The sequence below is a fragment of the Nanorana parkeri genome, unplaced genomic scaffold (assembly GCF_000935625.1).
Source record: "Nanorana parkeri isolate BGI_ZX_2015 unplaced genomic scaffold, ASM93562v1 scaffold97, whole genome shotgun sequence".
In the NCBI taxonomy this organism is placed as follows: Eukaryota; Metazoa; Chordata; class Amphibia; order Anura; family Dicroglossidae; genus Nanorana; species Nanorana parkeri.
The window spans coordinates 619,605-637,811 of record NW_017306365.1 but is presented as its reverse complement, the minus strand read 5'-3'; the positions used below and the strand labels follow the sequence as shown (position 1 = coordinate 637,811).

The window sequence follows — 18,207 nt, the reverse complement described above, 5'->3', positions numbered from 1 at the left end:
CTGTAACTGCTCTGCTCCTGGAACACGCTTGGTGTGAACAAGGCCTGAGGCAACTATGAATAAAAGATTGAACTGCCACAATTAGACACACGCACCCTTATATCCGTTTTTTTGCACAGCACCAATATTTTTTACACACCCGGATGACAAGTGACCACAGAATGTGATATGTCATAGAAGAATTACATTCACCAGCAAAGCACATGTGACAGTGGAAAGACAAGTGTTGTGCTCACACCAGCAGCCAATACTATTATCTGTAGAAGATCTGCAGAATGACTCATCCTTTGTTCTCAATGTACGTTTCTTAAAGGACAGAATGTCATAAGAGAAATAAGTAGGCCGCCATTGCTGACCTTTTTCTTAGAAATCCCAGTTACCTGGGTGTCACCAGTAAGTACCAAATCAAAGGCAAGACAAATGAATACAGATGAAGAGTTATGACTTTACTTGTTACACACTTGATCCATTCAGCGTGAAGTCCTAGAACGAACATAAGAGACAGGAAACTGGGAGATTTAGCACTACATCATTCTCTCATTTTATCACAACACTCTTTAGCATACTTGTGAACACGCATTATAATTGATCTCTAGTGACAACAAAGCTATGACAAATGTGATTACGCTACTGTTATTTGTTCATGTCAAGCCAATTTTTAATGAAGAACTCTAGGCGGACTAACCCCACACTGAAAGGGCTAAGCGCCCGTTTTCATCTAGGATTGCAAATACCAAAATTATACTGACTTGATCCTTGAGCCTTTCTGGCTACTGCAGCTTCTCTTCCATTCCATTCTGGTGGTCTAAGAACCCACAAATCATCATGCCCAATACAGGTGTATTGGACCTGAGGACACCAAAGGAAAATCCATCCGTGGAACGGAGGGGGAATCGAGGATACAGGGACAGGTCTAGCAGCCACGGTTCGGGTGTGTATATTTTTGTTATTTGCTTCTTTGCTTATTTTGATAATTTCTTGTTTAAGGACAATTTTAGTATAGAGTTGTGAAGTGTTAGAACCTGTATCCAGTGTTTAATGGATCTTTGTGCCTTCCAGTCCTAAAGACATTCATTTCTTATCAGGGTGTCCTCAGGACAGGAACTCTCCCCAAAATGCTACAGACAGCAATAAAAGTAACAACAACAAAAATGTTTGGGCTGGAGTTCTATTTTAACATTGTTATATGTTAATATTTTTCTCATTTTTGAAATGTTAAATTACTTTTAAAACAAATCAACAGAAGAAATCCATAATGTGTTGCACACATTATAAAATAAGCCAAAATACTAAAAAGAACGGGGTCACAGGCAGTTAGATTATATTCCGGGTGCAGCTCCAGTGGCTTTCCCTCCGTACACTGAACTCAGGGAATTACTCACTCACCAACGTTGCCATTCACAGAGAGCTTTGTATCTTTTTCAATGAATTAAAGGCATTCTCTGATAGGTGGATATTGTCACGATCTCCACCTTATCAAGCAGAGAATGCCTTGTATTGATTGAATGGTGGAAATGCCCAGCACACGATTCCCTGTGTTCAGTGTGCGGAGGAGAAGCCACTGGAGCCGCAGCTGGAAGATCACAGCCATCAGTGCATGTAGCATGGACTACTGCAGTGATTTCCAGGACCCCTCCGACAACCCTCCTGATACGAGATATAGATACGTACATCTAGCCAAGCTGGACCCATGTAACTTTGCAAAAAACATACTTGGTGGAGTTCCGCTTCAAAATATATATCCAACCGAACAATAAACTTTTTTTTTTTTCTTTCCTTCTGGTCTGTTGTCTATTCCACTGTAAGTGGTTTGTTATGTCTGTTCACAAAGTACATTAAAAAAATCTGTTGATCATGTCAGAAATTTAGAGCTGTCCTGCGTCCAGTGCACATTTCCTGTGTTGTCTCAAGGAACCTAATTGGCCCTAATCTTGGGACTACTGAGTAATTAGCCTTATGTTGTTGAGATGGGAGAGTAGGGCTAGTCATACATAGCCAAATGAGAGAAAATCAATAAATTCCCCCCCCATGCAGGCTAAACAGAGTGGATGGAGGAATCTCAACTGCTGGCTTTCATATTTAGCAACCGCAGGACCCACGGCTACCTGAATACAGTGCTGCTGCCAAACACTGACAACCTCTGATTGGATGCAGTCGCTCTTCAGCCGACAATTTTCCACCCGGCTCAATTTTTAAAAATCAACTTTTGTCAAGCCAGGTACTGCTTGCAGGGCCAACCATGGAATTTTGGCCGATTTCCGGCAGGATTACTAATTAGGCAAATCTACGTAGTGTGACAAGACAAAAATGGACAGGGATGAACCACACTCATAAATGACGTGTGTCGTCAGCCCACAACAGGACTTAGTAGCCGAGTTCATTTCTGGCAGATCAAAAGATATTTTTCTGTACATGGATAAAATATGGGAAACGTGTGTACTGCATGTTTATTTTCTTTTGCCCTGGTATACACTTTAAATCTGTAGGCTGTGAAGGTGTTAATAAGTGATGCTGACCACAAAAACGGCTCGGTCCTGCACATAGCCATTTTCAAGTTTCAGTTCTTTAAAGATAGCTTCCCCTTCCTCCACAGAGATGCATGTGAACATTGCCATGTCAAATTGAAGTTAATTAACACAAAATACACTTGGAATTTACAATGGTCAAATTAACATTCAAGCACGCAGCAATAAATCAGCACTGAACAAACACTACCCTCACAATCAATACTGACCTACAACAAAGAATAAAAGGCGTCTCCAAAACAGAATGAGGATGGAAAAAGTATACACTGTAAAGAAGATGTCAAGGAAGGTGTTTGTAATACTCCGTGTCCCATTCCATATTAGCAATGGAAACACCATAGGTTCGGTCTGTTTTATAAATCAGAGCCACAAAGAGTCACTTCTACATGATTATGTAAAGCCCATCTCCAGCTATCAACTCATCATCCACAAACGTTTGATGAATTCAAAACAGAAAAAGCAAAGAATCTGAAAGAGGTCAATTCTCTAACATTAAACCAAGGACGAGACTGTCAATATAGGCCACCATTTTTTTAAAAATAGAGTAAAGAAGTTGTTACATGCATGATAATCAATTGTTGGCAAAAAGAATTCCTATGCTGGCCATACACCAGTCATTTTTTTCTCGTTCAGCCCCACGATTTCCCCATCCATGCTAAACAGTGTGGTTGGGGGAATCTCCCTGCCTGGCTACTGTACTCTGACAGTGGCGTGTGTGCTGCTGTCAGAATACATGAACAGTGACTGCAAATGACTGGATGCAATCACTGTTGGATTGACAATTTTCCACCTGGCTCCTTCGATTTTTTTTTTTTTTTAGCTTGGTGATGCTGTCAGGGCCACCCACTGTTTGGATTTTGACTGATTCACAGGTACAACAATACAGGTGAAACTCGAATAATTAGAATATCGTGCAAAGTTCATTTATTTCACTAATGCAACTTAAAAGGTGAAACTAATATATGAGATAGACTCATTACATGCAAAGCAAGATAGTGCAAGCCGTGATTTGTCATAATTGTGATGATTATGGCTTACAGCTCATGGAAACCCCAAGAACCCCAAATCCACAACCTCAAAAAAGTAGAATATTACATGCAATCAATAAAACAAGGATTGTACATAGAACAATATCGGACCTCTGAAAAGTACAAGCATGCATATGTACTCAGTACTTGGTTTGGGCCCCTTTTGCAGCACTTACTGCAATTACTTTTGCACGATATTCTAATTATTCGAGTTTCACCTGTATATGTCCAGCTTTACATCAGTCAGAAGCTTTGTGCTAAGGATGCATCCAGTGCCCACTGTAACATCCCCTTAGAAGGCCTTCCGCACTACTTTTGTACAAGAGGTTACAAATATGGCTGCAAGGTAACCAACAGGTTGGCATTCTTGCCTTGAATCATTGGGGGTCATTATCTAAAGTGTGCATGTTTTACTGCATTTGCACTGATTGCTTCCTGATTCCCCAGATTCCAAAAACATTCTTCTAGGCAAACGAGACTAAGTTTCTTTGGTTGAGGAAACTGAAAAGGAAAACAAGTTGGCAATATATAAATAAGGTAGAAAATCAACTGTCACATTTACAGAAAGGGGACTTCCCCCACCACAAAAACTTTTTTGGTGCATGTTCAACAAAACTCCTACCCCTTAGCTCCCTGGAGGTGACACTAAACTCAGAAGTTAAACCTTAAGGGCCTGTTCACATGATTTTCAGGTCCTGATCAGGTGCGGATCTGCATGCGCGGTGCTACTCATGCAGTGCGTTTTTGATGCGTTTTTGGTCTGGATGCTGACAATTTATTTTTTCAAGCCGTGGGGCTGTCAGTATGTAGATTCTTCCTCTGGCCCGATTTGGTGCCAGAACGCACTGGTTTGCATCCTAGCCGGCTCCCTGCGTTCTGGGGTGGGAGAGGGCGTTGAAGTCAATGGCACCGCAGCCACACCCCCACCTCGGCCACAATACTATCGTCCGCACTGGAATGCGTGGCACATCATTGCCTGCGTTCCGGACCGGTGCAGTCAGAAAAAATTGTGCATTCAACATTTTTTCAGAACGCAGGCATTGACGCAGTGAGCTGGCCGGAATGCGTTCTGGTGCGTTCCGGGACCAAATCGGGCCAGAACGCACTGGGGCTGGTGTGAACTAGCCCTGAAAATACATTCAAGTACCTTATCTATTAACAAAAATGTATCTTTTTTTCCCATCACTCTGCTGTAGATCCTCAAATCATCTCTGAATTGGTGCTGACACTGTCCTTCCTTCTGGAGGGTGGCTACTTTTGTTCCCCATGGTCCCTGTGTGTGTTGTAAAGTAGTCACCTCTCCAAGCTCACTCCTGTGATGGACTACAATCTCACATTTAGTTTACCAGTTTGTATTGAAGTTATAATCCATCACAGCAGTGAGCTTGGAGCGGTGACTACATTACAACACGCGCAGAAAGCAGTATAAACCAGGAGTTGTGACACATTATGGCACAAAACACATTATATGGCACTGAGCCAGAATGACATAGCCTGCATTCAAGAATACAGAAGGTGTCCAGAAAAAGAAGCATGAACATAAATGAAACAAATACATAATGTATCCTTTCACACAGCGAGGTGGTTGGTTGAAAAGCGTAGCTCCAGTGGCAAAGAATGACGAATCTACAGTAATAATGGACTGCACATCAGAGCTACAACCACAAATCAGATGAACTGCCACTATACATGAGTCAATGATGAAGCTCACACTTTCCCATAATGGGATATCCTGAGGTTTTTCGCCCGTCATGTGAAAATGTCATCGTCCCACAACATGAAAAGGGCTTTGTGCAACAAACAGAGACACGCTGATTAACCCAACCAAGGCCAAGCGCCCAGAAGCACTTTAACACAAGACGTTGGACATTTTTAGTAAGGAATTTTCACGGGCTCAACGTGTATGGTGCTTCATTTATGCCAGGGCTCAGGCCTCAATGCTCAGAGTGATTATATCTGGGCCAGAGCAGATTTTAGTGACAGATGTTAATGCACTGGCTGTTGTCAGGCCAAGCTCCGAATGCTCCTTCCCACGTTTATATGGGCACATGACACATTTGACAAAAAGGTTACGTGTCCAGCCTCTTCTGCAATCACACCTTTAAACGCATCCCCAGCCCACAGAGACGTGAGATGACAGTCAGCCATTTAAAAATAGAAACATAGGAAATAAGTGTTTCATGGAAGCATCTGAATCAACTCAAGCATGAAGCATGCATATGAACAACTTTATTGTTGCCCTATAATGGTTATCTGTTATGTTTTTAAAAAGGATAACTGGGCGACTTCAATAAATGTCTAGTTTAAGGAATTTGGTTAGAAATTGACCATTCAATCTCAGTATGCTTAAATGCACACCTATGCCGAGAACATAGTAAATGCTATCTTTTGTCTTAAGCTTTTTAATTAAAAAGGTGTGAGCCTTCAGGAATCAATTTCACATTACCGATACCTTAACGTAATAATCAAATCAAAAACATGTGCACTGCATGCGTACTACTGGAGTTATTGGCAAGATCTATACCAATGACCAGTACAAGACACAAAGACATACATTAAAAATTATGTACATATGGAAATAAATAATATATTCATAGGGTTTTTCTTGTGTTGCCCTTAATAAAGCACAAAACATATCAAATATATGTACATCTGGCAATAGATTATATATTTATAGTTCTTTTGTTGTGTTGCCCTTAATAGAGCACAAAACATCTATAAAATATATGTACATATGGAAATAGAATATATATTATTTATTAGTTATTATTGTTGTGTTGTCCTTCATAGAGCACAAAACATCTATAAAATATATGTACATATGGAAATAGAATATATATTATTTATTAGTTATTATTGTTGTGTTGTCCTTCATAGAGCACAAAACATCTATAAAATATATGTACATATGGAAATAGAATATATATTATTTATAGTTATTTTGTTGTGTTGCCCTTCATAAAGCACAAAACATCTATAAAAAAGATATGGAGCAGATGCAAAAGAAAACAGCACGTCAGGATGTCGTATGTGTTAGCTAAAACGGGGCACTTCATTAAACTAAAATGCAAAATTGAACTTCCCATAACCACGAGGGATGTTTTTTTAAATGTGCAGTGATACACTAAATAGTGCTTGTAAATACAAAACAAAAATACTTTTACCAAGTAGAAGGCGAGTTCTATAAACCAAAACAAGTCCTATACTGTCCTAACTGCAAAGGGAAAAGTATTACTTATACCCTCTTGTATTAGAACTGTAGTCTCTATATTGTAAAGCGCTGCACAAACCGTGAACATTATATAAATCCTGTATAATAATAATAATAATATAAACATTAGGATGAACTGGCCGGATTTGTAACACTACAGAATGAAGGTAGTCAGGAGACATAATTGGGAGTAGATATATGAATAAAATAGTTTTCAGGGTGGGGTTCCATGGATCACAAGGAGGGGCCACTGGGGACGTGGAGTCGAAAAATGATGTCACTGAGCTATTACATAAATGTGTCAGTGAATGGTTTAAAAGAAGTGCACGTCAACTAACAATGTATGGGGGCCTCAAGTGTGGCCCCTGACAGCTCCAAAGGGCAGCATATGACATTCAGATTATCAGGGACTTCAGATGTAGAAGAGAAGGCGATCAGACATGCAACAGGGGTGCTTGGAGACTGAAGACACACTGCAGGACATACGCTGGGGACATGAGACTGCTAGAGATCACTGTCATCATAGCCAGTGACTGCTGGGGTCTACGAAGGGCCGCACAGCAAGCACAAAAGGGCACCAGGGCTTTAAAGAGATTTGTCAGATCTGAACAAATGACACAAAAGTAGTAGAATTAGTATCGCCTCCATCATAACTGGATCTCATTTTTGTATGATATCCCTCGATCTAGATTATAGGAGCTGTCAATAAATGTATCAAAAGTGACGTGGAGCATGTACGGGGAGAGGGTGGCAGTGCTGCCCCCAGAACTCCGCACATCTCCCAAACCCTGCCAGGCATACCAGGAATGCCGAGCATACTGGAGGGGTTGGGGGGGGGGCACAATCACTACACACACATACATATGATATAGAAAAGGCTGGGTTACCCGGTTGTCTGTCCCCGGAGATCTCAGGCCTCCTGACAGCAGGAAGAGACATCCGCAGAGCAGCTCGGTCCGATGAGAAGGGCCGCCACCTCGTCACATATATGTGCACAGACACGATCACGTCAGGCCTGGGACTCGGACAAATAGCCGAAGCATCCGTATAGAGAGAGCCGGGGATGAGAGAGAGAGACACACACACACACCCCGTATGGGCCTCTGGCACAGCCTGGGCCTGGTGCCTCGTAGACAGTCCGCACAGAGTGGGGGAGATGGGAGACTTCTGGGCGGGGGGCCTTCAATAGACAGCTCACATATGTCTCTATGAGGGGAGAGAGCCCGGAGACAGCTGCAGCACAGAGACTGCAGGATGTGACTGCAGGGTGGAGGGAGAGAGAGAGGGGGGAGGGAGCAGCCCAGACAGGCGTGTTCCTACACACAGAGAGAGAGACAGAGATTTATTACATGGAGAGCTCTGAGGGGATGACGGACAGGAGAACCGCTACAGCCGCCGACACTGGGCTGTGCTCAGGTCTGTCCTCCCCTTATACATCACACAGGGTGACAGTGACATGATACACAGGGACTGTTAGTGAACGGGGAATCCTCCAAGCAGTCCTGTACATGGTGCTGGAACATCACTGTGAGCGGCCTCGGTTCAGTCAGTGGTGTGGTGCTCAGAGGTTGTTTGGGATATCTCTGGTCAATGAGTGACCCTCACCTCTCACACAAGAGAGACTTATATATATATATATATATAGATAGATAGATAGATATCTTTCCATTTTCATTCGGTCAGAAAAACATTTTCCAACCTAACCGAACAAAAACTTTTTTTCACATTAACAAAAATGAAAAGTTTGATTTTTGTTCTACAGATTGTTTGTGTACGATTTCCGAATGAAAATCTAACCATGTATGGCCAACTTAAAGCTGGCCATACACTATGCGAATTTCATCAAGTTCTTGATCAACTGGCCAAATTCACAAAGTGTGTACCATTGTAGGCACCCTTTCCCCGGCATCCCTCCATCTGCTAATCAAAGGAGCCGATGGGCTCCTGGGATTTGTCCAGCCCTGCGTAGATATAGTAACTATTCTCAGTTCCAATGACAGGCAACATGCGGACTTTAATGTGTGACTTTGGTGATTTTCTGTGTGTTGTAATTCCTGTATATGAAGAAGCCCAGCAAGGCTGCAGTGCCCCCCCCTCCAGGGGCGTCCCGAGGCTGGGTGACCCCCGGAGCGGTTACCAGGTGTCACCCCGCCGACTCGCCGAGACGTCACCACGCATGCGCGGCAATCTTCTGATACCTGCCGGCGGCCATCTTAGTGATGGACGCCGGCAGAGAGGGGGGGTGACTGTCATTTTGGTGTCACCCCTCCAATGGTGTCACCCGGGTGCGGGCCACACCCCCCTTGTGACGCCACTGCCCACACCCCCCGGGTCTTACCCATTATAACTTCCATACCATTTAGTAAACTAAAAATGAGATTGTAGTCCATCACAGGAGGGAGCTTGGAGAGGTGACTACTTTACAACACACACAAGGACCATGGGGAACAAAAGTAGCCACCTTCCAGAAGGAAGGACAGTGTCAGCCAATTCAGAGATGATTTGAGGATCTACAGCCGAGTGATACACAAATAAGGTATATTGTTATTAAAGGAGAACTAGGAGGTGATCCTCATAGAGCCGACGTGTGGCATTGAAACTCTATAGATCAGGAAATGAGCAGACACGTACCATCACTCGCTCACTTCCCAATCATCTCCCCGCAGGGATTCCCCCTGTCCCCTCTCTGATCCTCCAGCCCTGAGTGGAGGAACAGATGGGGAGGGGGCGGGCACAGCTGGCTCTGCCTCTAGATAGGTAGAGCCCGCTGTCAATCAGACAGCTGTGTAGATCTCGACATTATTGTGCCGCTCTCAGTATGTAACGGGCAATAGCTCGCTATATACTGAGCATTGGGTCACGGTAGGACGTTAGTATATGTCCTCCTGTGACCCTAAAGGGAACTATGGGATAAAAAGGTTACCTCTTTTAATAGTTAGGGTACTAGAATACATTTTTAAGGTTTAACTCATGAGTTTAGTGTCACTTTAAGAGCTTGTTCACACCATATCTGAACAATGTCCAGACCAGAACAGTTTGTTCCCAGACCAAAAAAGCATCCCAATGTATCACTACGGTCTTTCTGGGCTTGAACCAGTGCAGTCCGTTCTGGTCCAGACAAAAAAAAAAATAATGCTTGTCTCATTTTCTCTGGTCCAGAACGCACAATAACTCATATGACGCATGCAAACGCACTGGGCTGCACCTGAAAGCCTAATTTAAGCTAAACAAAAATAAAAATCAGCACCGGAATGCAACAAAAATGCACTGCACTGCATTTGCAGATCTGCTCTAGATCTGGTCTGGACATGGTGTGAACATAGCCTAATGGTAATATTGATCATAGTCTCCCAGGGGCTTTGTTTTACCTTCTTCTAAACCAAACCTTTAATGATTATGTCGTTCCTGGCACACCATCATCATCATATGCCAGTCACATTGAACACTTTTTAAAGGAGAACTATGGGGTTAAGGCTTTTCCCCATAGTTCTCCTTAGGGTAACGGGAGGACACAAACTAGCGTCCTCCCCTCACCCTAGGCTCAGTATACCGCAAGCTACTGCTCGCGGTATACTGAGACGCCGCAGCTGAAGCGGATCCCGACAATTATGTCTGGATCCGCCCAGCTGCGTGACTGACAGCTGGCTCTGCCTATGTAGAGGCAGAGCCAGCTGTACCCGCCCCCTCCCCGTCCGTTCCGCCAGTCAGCGCTGGCGGATCGGAGCGGGGAGGGGGGAATCCAGCCCCTCCATGTCCCGGCAGAGAGCCGTGACAGGATCGAGAGGTGAGCGAACGCCGGTATGTGTTCGCTCACTTCCCGATCTACTGAGCCGACCTGTGACAGTCTCATTGTCACAGGTCGGCTAGAACTATGAGGTGAGTGAAAAGCACTCGCCTCATAGTTCTCCTTTAAGGAACCACTTCCAACCCATCTTTATTTAAGTTATAGGCATACTAAACTTCATGAAATGGTTCATCTTTGATGTTTGAGAGCCTATGTGACACAAGTTAGACAATGGCTGCTTCTATAAAACCATAAGGGGTCTTGGATTACTGCCGTGTTCCCTGCCTCATTCACATCAATATGTATAATAAGGTGAGCTGAGCATACCTGAGCCTCCAGGCTTTTAGAATGTGACTGAGTGTGCGATTGCCCCACTATGTCTGTGGCTAGCTTTAAAGCAAACCAATAGTAAAGCATGATAGAGCCTGTGGCCATGATAGAGCCTGTGGCCATGAAAGGTGGTAATTATTTGAATATTGGAGCACTCTGCAATTTGGGGCACCTAGAGTAAACTGCAGAAGAACAAACAGGAGGTGCCTGCAATTACAACATGAAGTGATATTTTTTCCCACGGGTACATTTTTGAGTTACCTTCACATTTTGTGCTTGGGGCATCTCAAACTTCTCTACTCTTGCACTAGGCAGTCTAATCTGCGACAGATTTGGCCATTCATAGTGATGGTCAGATGTGACAAATATGAGTAGACTCTAGAAGCAGTTGTTTGAGAGCTTCATACATTCACCAAAGCATTTTCCATCCTATTGGAGTGAAATCCAAGTGGGGTAGCTACCGTATCAGCTGGCCATGCTTGCACGGGTTACCAAAAAAAGAATGTTTAAATGAGCTTTGCTATCAGATAACCTGTATTTGCATAGGCACCTCTAGTGCGCTGGCTTCTCGGAAGCCCTATTTTGCTAATCAGTAGACTGATGTTTGCTCCTTAATTCCCCTCATTGCATCAAGTTTTTACAACGTAATACCATGTTATTACTTTCTAAAAAGCATTTGAGCACCCTAAGCATGCTAGTCCTCACAGACTGCGGTGATACAAATGTGAGCCGTATTCATTGTGTAGCCTCGTTGAACTACTTACACAGGCGTAAGTGTTCTCTATGATGATATACACACTGATATCTTGATTTAGCACTAACTGAAGAAGCATACTCTACTTTCAGGACCCGTTCACACCATCCAGTGCTTTCAGGGCACGGTTCTGTGCCTCGATCGCACTGGATCGCATATTCAAAGTTTCCCCACGTTCTGCAGGGAGGCTCATGTCAATGGCATCGCAGACACGTCTCCCGCCCAGAATGCGTGATAGAGCAATGCCCTGCGTTCCAGTGTGGATTGGAACATAGTGCATGCACAATATAACATTAAAGTTTGATTCGGCCTTCAATATCTTCTACCAGCCAGGACTGTAGTTAACATTCAGTTACTATAAGGCAGTCTTTCTCAACCAGGGTGCTGTGGCACCCTGGTGTGCCTCCTCACCTCCTCAGGGGTGCCTCAGAACGTTGTAGTAGTTGGACTGTGATGTAAAGGGGGAATAAAGACTGAGGTGAAGGGGGCTCCTGATGTAAAAGGGGAACTCTGATGTGAAATGGGGGTGGGATTCTGATATGAAAGTGGGGCTTCTGATGTGAAGGGAGGAATATTGATGCAAAAGAGGACTCTGATATGAAGGAGGGAAATTTTGATTTGAAAGGGGAACTAGGATGTAAAGGGGGTCCCCCTTAAAATCTATGACATTTTAAACTGGGGTGCCTTGAGATTTTGCATACTTTTAAAGGGTGCCATAACTTAAAAAGAAGGCCCCTTTAATACTGTCAGATCATGAGGGTATCCGTGTACTGATGCCCTCCTGATCGGAGTTGTCCGGCTCGGATGTCAACCCCAACCCCATGTCGGTCTATGGGGAATCAGATTACTTCCAATTCGGCACGAACAGGTCCAGCAAAACGGAACCCTGCTCCATTTTTTTTCTGGACCTTGCCAGAGCCGGGGGCAACCAGATGTAAACGGAAACCCAGACATATTGGGAATCCAATTGGGTCTGCCTGAAAAACCGACAGGCGGACCTGATCAGGCTGCACGCCTGAAAGGGGCTTTAGGGTATGCAAGCAGTATATTGTTTATAACTGAGATAGTCTCATTGCTTCTTTCCTCATAGGTCCCCTGTAGAAGAGGGCCAAGCCTCCTCTGTTGTTACTTGAGTTGCCATATGTGGTCTACACCAGTGACAATGAAAGCTGGCCACTAAAGCAAGAGAAAAAGAGATGAGATGCATCAGCTGTACAACCAGCTTAATGGAAGGGGAATGGGATTTCTTGCTTTGGTCCAGATACAGTGCTTTTGGGAAAGCATCAGTGACAAAATTATTATTTTTACTTGTTGCTTCGAATTCAATTTAAAATTGAAATACTGTTAATCATTTTCTCACAAGCAATTGAATCATCTTGTAATGTTATTTACAGCAAAGCTGGTGTCAGTTCCTGTTCCTGCTTTAGAATCCACTGACTATTGAGACATCACAACCCGGGGGCACTTAAAGTGGTATTGAACTCTCAAACTTTTCTTTAACAATGACTCCAGATCAAACAAATATAAAATGCCCAGCAAGGTATATTTATTGTTGCCCAAGCACTTAGTCATCATGTTTCTCAACAGCTCCAACTCCCTCAGCTTGGCTTCCCTAAACTTCCTGTCCAGTACAAGATCAAAGAGACAGGGCAGTTTCCAGCAGCCGTCCATCTACTAGCTTGGAGAAAGTAAGAGATATGTGCAGGGAGGAGGGATGTGGCTTGCCTTACGGTGTCTGTGTGTTTGTAGAGACACACACATCATACTAGCACAAACAAGGGTGGCTTCATGGGACCCTGCAAAAGAAAGGAGCCACCCTAATACAGGTTATCAGGATCAGTGCTCAGGGGACCAGCTGATTCTCAAGAAGCAGCATCTATTGTAAGTGATTTCATCAGCATTTGAAATAGCTTAAAAACCGTTTGATTTTCAGATCACTTTAAGAAGAACTTGGAGGGGATTAGGATCAGAGTAATATGGAGGTAGGAAGAGCAAAGTGACTGCACATATGAGGAAGTAAGACTTTTGGAGAGTAATCAAGAACTAAGGTGTGGAGCTCCATGGGAGGGAGACAACCACAACATATATACACATTCTGTCCTAGCACACTGCTGAGGTAATAGGTGGGTGTGTGTGTGTACAGTATAGGAGACACCTGCCAACAAGATTTCACAGTGTAATGCTGGGCACACACCTTACAACCATCACAAGACTTTTGTCTTGTGATGGTTGTAAGATAATAAAAAAAACGTACGATCTGCCTATCTTGGACAGGCAGATCGTACTTGCGATGATCGCAAGCCCGCCCCGCTGAGGGGCGGGCTTCCGATGACCGCAATGCCGAACGGGCAGTGTGTGTTTGCGCACACCGGCCCGTGCGGCTTTTATCTTGCCAGCACAAACCAGCCGAAAATCGTACGATGTTCGGCTGGTTTTCGAACATGTTCCTAAGATAAAAGTCGTACAGTAGTAGAGGTCGCACGCCTTCCACACACCTTACGATAATCGTACGATCGTGGGACTTCCCGCGATTATCGTATGATTATCGCAAGGTGTGTGGGCACCTTTAGTAGGGAGGATTTGCACACAATGCTAAAAGAGTCTCTGTGTGTTTTCTCATTTCTTCAATATTTAAAGATCAGAAATAAAACTGTTTTGGAGCATGCTGCCAAGATCTTGGGTTGGCTACCTAACCGCCCAGCCATTTTTAATTGCTGAGGACACTAGTAACTTGATTACTGCTTGGAATCTTCTGACAAGATAGTCTAGCAATCCAACTGCCATATCTCCTGTCTCTGTAAAAATCCAATTCCCAGTGTGCTCTACTACAATTCTTCCTTTGTCTCCATACAAGTACAAACCCCACCATGACCCTTCCTAATGCTCACACATCCTTCTTCCCTCTAGATTGGTGGTCGCTTGCAATAGCCCTCGTCCTTCTGCTAATGGCCATCTGCACTGGGCATTGCATGCCACCATCTGAAATATACCCATTCAAGCAATAGGAGCGTTTGGGATTCTTCATAGAATAAGGTGGCACAGAGGGGGGAGATATAGATCACCATTATAGATTGACCATGAAGAATATAGAGCTCCCAGTGGGAGCCACATATTGTATATTTGTATAATTTATAATTTATATTGGAGACATGCATACTCCACCAGTGGCTGCATTTTGTTTAGTAGGACAAAAGGGTGGAAATGGGGTGCAGGTAGGAGGTTCTGAGTCTGGGGTCTGGCTTCTTAATTCAGGTGTGCATCCAGGTGGTTGTGTTTGTGGGTATCTGGCTTGGTTAGTGACAACACCTGAACTTAGTAGCTACAGAGAACTTCGTACACCAATGTTAAAATTACCAACAAACATACATATACACTTCATGAAGATCACCCACACCATTCTAAAATGTATTGTGCAAAGAACTTGCTAGTTTTTCTAATTTGTTTAGAAATAACCTTTTTGTTTTAACTTCTGCCATGATTTCCTAAAGCACGCTCAACCATTATAATTGACCTTTCCTTCAACAATGGCAGCAGTGCTCACTATCAACCAGAGTTTGCAGAATCTCCAGCTCTTTTTCCGTAATTTGCTTACTGACTTTTCAAAACATCTGCACAGAGCTTGCAATCAAATTACAGGCCTCCTGCTGCTTTAACTGCGCTAAGAGTCAAACTGGCCAGACACTGGTAGATTTCTCTCATTCCATTCCGTGGGCTAAACAAGAGAAATCATCAAATTCCTCCTGCCAAGCTAAAGAGCGTGGATAAATGAATGGTGCTACTGGCTATTGTTGTCGCTGCTACATACCCACACGGTGCCTGTGTCTGATTGGATGCAGGTACTGTTTGGCTGATCATTTTACTTTTGTTCCTTCGACAAGAGTCAATTGAAAAGTCAACTTTTGTTGAGTCGGGTGGTGCCAGCGGTGCTCACTCACAGCTTGAATTTTGGCAGATTCTGCAGTCCTAGTATATATATTTATATAAAGCTTGTAATTGGATGATTTTATTTTCTGTCCCGACAATTCTGCTATTTACACAGCCACAAAGCACAGCTATCCTAGTGACCTGACTTTTCTATACTGCAGTAAAGCAACAGTTAGGTCTTATCCGTGCCCCCAGGCGGTGATTGGACAGTAAAGGAGCAGAGATGAGAACACCCGATTGGTTCCTAGGACTGTACCTCAATCCCCTATTCTGAATCTGCTTTACAGGGCATTACAATAGGCTGAAATCAAATCAAATGAAGGTATTTATACTAGTTAGATGTAAATACTGTATACAGGTAGCTGTTACAGGTATACAGGTTATCATTTTCTTTCTCCCTCAATGCATTTCAATAATTTTTTTTTGCACTGGGGCTACTAATAACTCTTTAACTGCACTATTGCGAAGTCCTTATGTTAACTCATGACACCAGTTTTGTGTAATTTGAAGCAATGTACATCAGTTTTCTCACAATCCTCAAAATTGAGTTCCGGAAATATATATGTTGTAACATGGTTGGCAGGAAAAAAAAAATACACATGTTTAAATCCCTTAGGTAGGCTACGCTGTAGCCTACCTAAGGGATTTAAACATGTGTATTTTTTCTTGTAAATCATATTTTCTGTGAAATTATTATTAAATAAAATTAAAAAAATTAATAAAAAATACATTTGTTTTAATCTGGAAGCAATGGTTTTACTTTTAAAATAACTCCCGTTCCCTCTCTCAAAATACACCCCCGTCTCATTTCCTCTCCTACTATAGTAAAAACAGGTTTAGTGATCCATGAGCCATTTAAAAGATCCAGATCTTTTCAATGAGCGAACCGTTGAGGAGCGCTCATGCAGATGAACCGTTTTACCCATCTCTAACTGCAGTAGACATGTGCGATTCGTTTCCTTCCGAATCGATATTCGGATGAAATTTCGGAAATTCGGAGATTCAGATGTATCCGAATTCCGAATTACAGATATAACGAATGCAAATGAATCCGAATTTCCGATTCGTTTTTTTTAGACGAACTTTCGTTTTTTGGACGAAATTTCGTTGCAGCAACGTGACATTTGAGAACAAAAAAACTTTTTTTGCCCTCTTAAATGTCACTTTGCTGCAACGAACGAACGAAACGACAACGAAACGAGTTTCGTCCGAATCCGAATTCCAAAACGAATTTACTTTCGGACCCGAATTCCGAAAAACTAAACAAAGTAAAATCAGAATCAAAACCAAACTAAACTAATTTTTTGCTGGTGCACATGTCTACTAAGCAGAACTAAATGTACATCAGGGAAGCCACCGCTTGTTTTGTGATCTCGGCAACATTGTATGCAGCCTGCAGGTCTCTCATTCTCCATGGTGGGAGGGGGGGGGGTACTTTTATTCTAAAAATGGCAGGTAGGGGGGCGCATTGAGGAACCTGGCCTTGGGGCAGCAGAGAGAGTAAATCCGGCCCTGGATCTAATAGGTTCATTATTTCTGAGTCACAGAAACAGAATGCGTATTTAGGATGAACAGCTGTTCCAGGTCAGTAACTCAAAGTACTGAAACTGTTGGATCACCATGACAGCCAGGCAGTTATCATTTTCAGAAGGAGGGAACACCAATAGTAGACTACATTTTCCTTTCAGGACAGCTTACTTTTAAAGTGTATTTCCACTTTTGCAGTCAAATTTGAGAAAACCCCTCGATATGTTTGTTATGTGATCCTATTCACCAAGCATAAAGAAAAATTATTTTAAAAATGAATTCTTATTTTTTAGATGTTTTGTTGAAGCAGGCAAGATGGCCTATCCTAATGGGAAGACTTGGGACTGAAATTTGAGGAATGTGTCTCATTCGCTTTTTTAACATACAATGGACAAACCACCTCATCCCTCACAGTCTCTCCTAACATTGCAAAAAAAGATAAGCAAGTAGAATTGTTAACCCTTAAAACCCTAACCCAAGTAAAAGCAGTTTAAACTGCACAAAGCATTTTTTTAAATTTTTGTTTTAGCTTATGCTATGTGAATGGAAACAAATATAAAATAGGTGTTATCCCAATTTGGCTGTAAAAGTGAAAGTACACTTTAAATATATTTTGAAGAGAACTAATCAAAGTACCTGATATATGTTAGCTACATGGAATCAATCCCCTGCATTGCAGACCAAGAAAGGAAGAGGACCATGTCTCTCCAACAATACACAGTACTTTTAGTCTAACAATGTCAACGTGCTTACAGGAGAGGAGAGCATATGGCTGATATGCTGCTGCTCCTTTATTGTCCAATAAGCAAGCCAACCTGTATTGCCTAATTGCAGTAGAGAAAAGTGAGGTCACAGACCAAGATGTAGTGTCTGACAGAGTTTCCGGAATCACAAGAGTGGCAAAATCATATGTAGTGCTCACCCCCGAAGGACCCGCTGGATTAACTGGGTCATTATCACTAGTCTGTCTAGGGGTATGATCTTCAGCTGCCCCACTAGCATTTAACCGTTGCTGTGTAAAAATCACACGCACCTAGTGCGTGCGTGTGTTTAGGTTAGTAAATCACCTCCTATAGATTCCAGACCAGAACTGTAGCTAGCTCCTTTTGCGCCCGAGGCAAGAA

The 18,207-nt window shown here is 43.0% G+C and overlaps 1 protein-coding gene across 1 annotated transcript in view; it reads right to left on the bottom strand.

Moving 5' to 3' along the window:
* MYO9A (myosin IXA) overlaps positions 1–7,828 on the bottom strand; it is a 115,024-nt gene extending 107,196 nt beyond the window's left edge. Inside the window, exon 1 of the mRNA XM_018552780.1 lies at positions 7,652–7,828. The gene's annotated coding sequence lies outside the window, so the exon portion shown is untranslated. The remainder of the gene's footprint in view (positions 1–7,651) is intronic.
* Between the last annotated feature and the right edge of the window lie 10,379 nt (positions 7,829–18,207).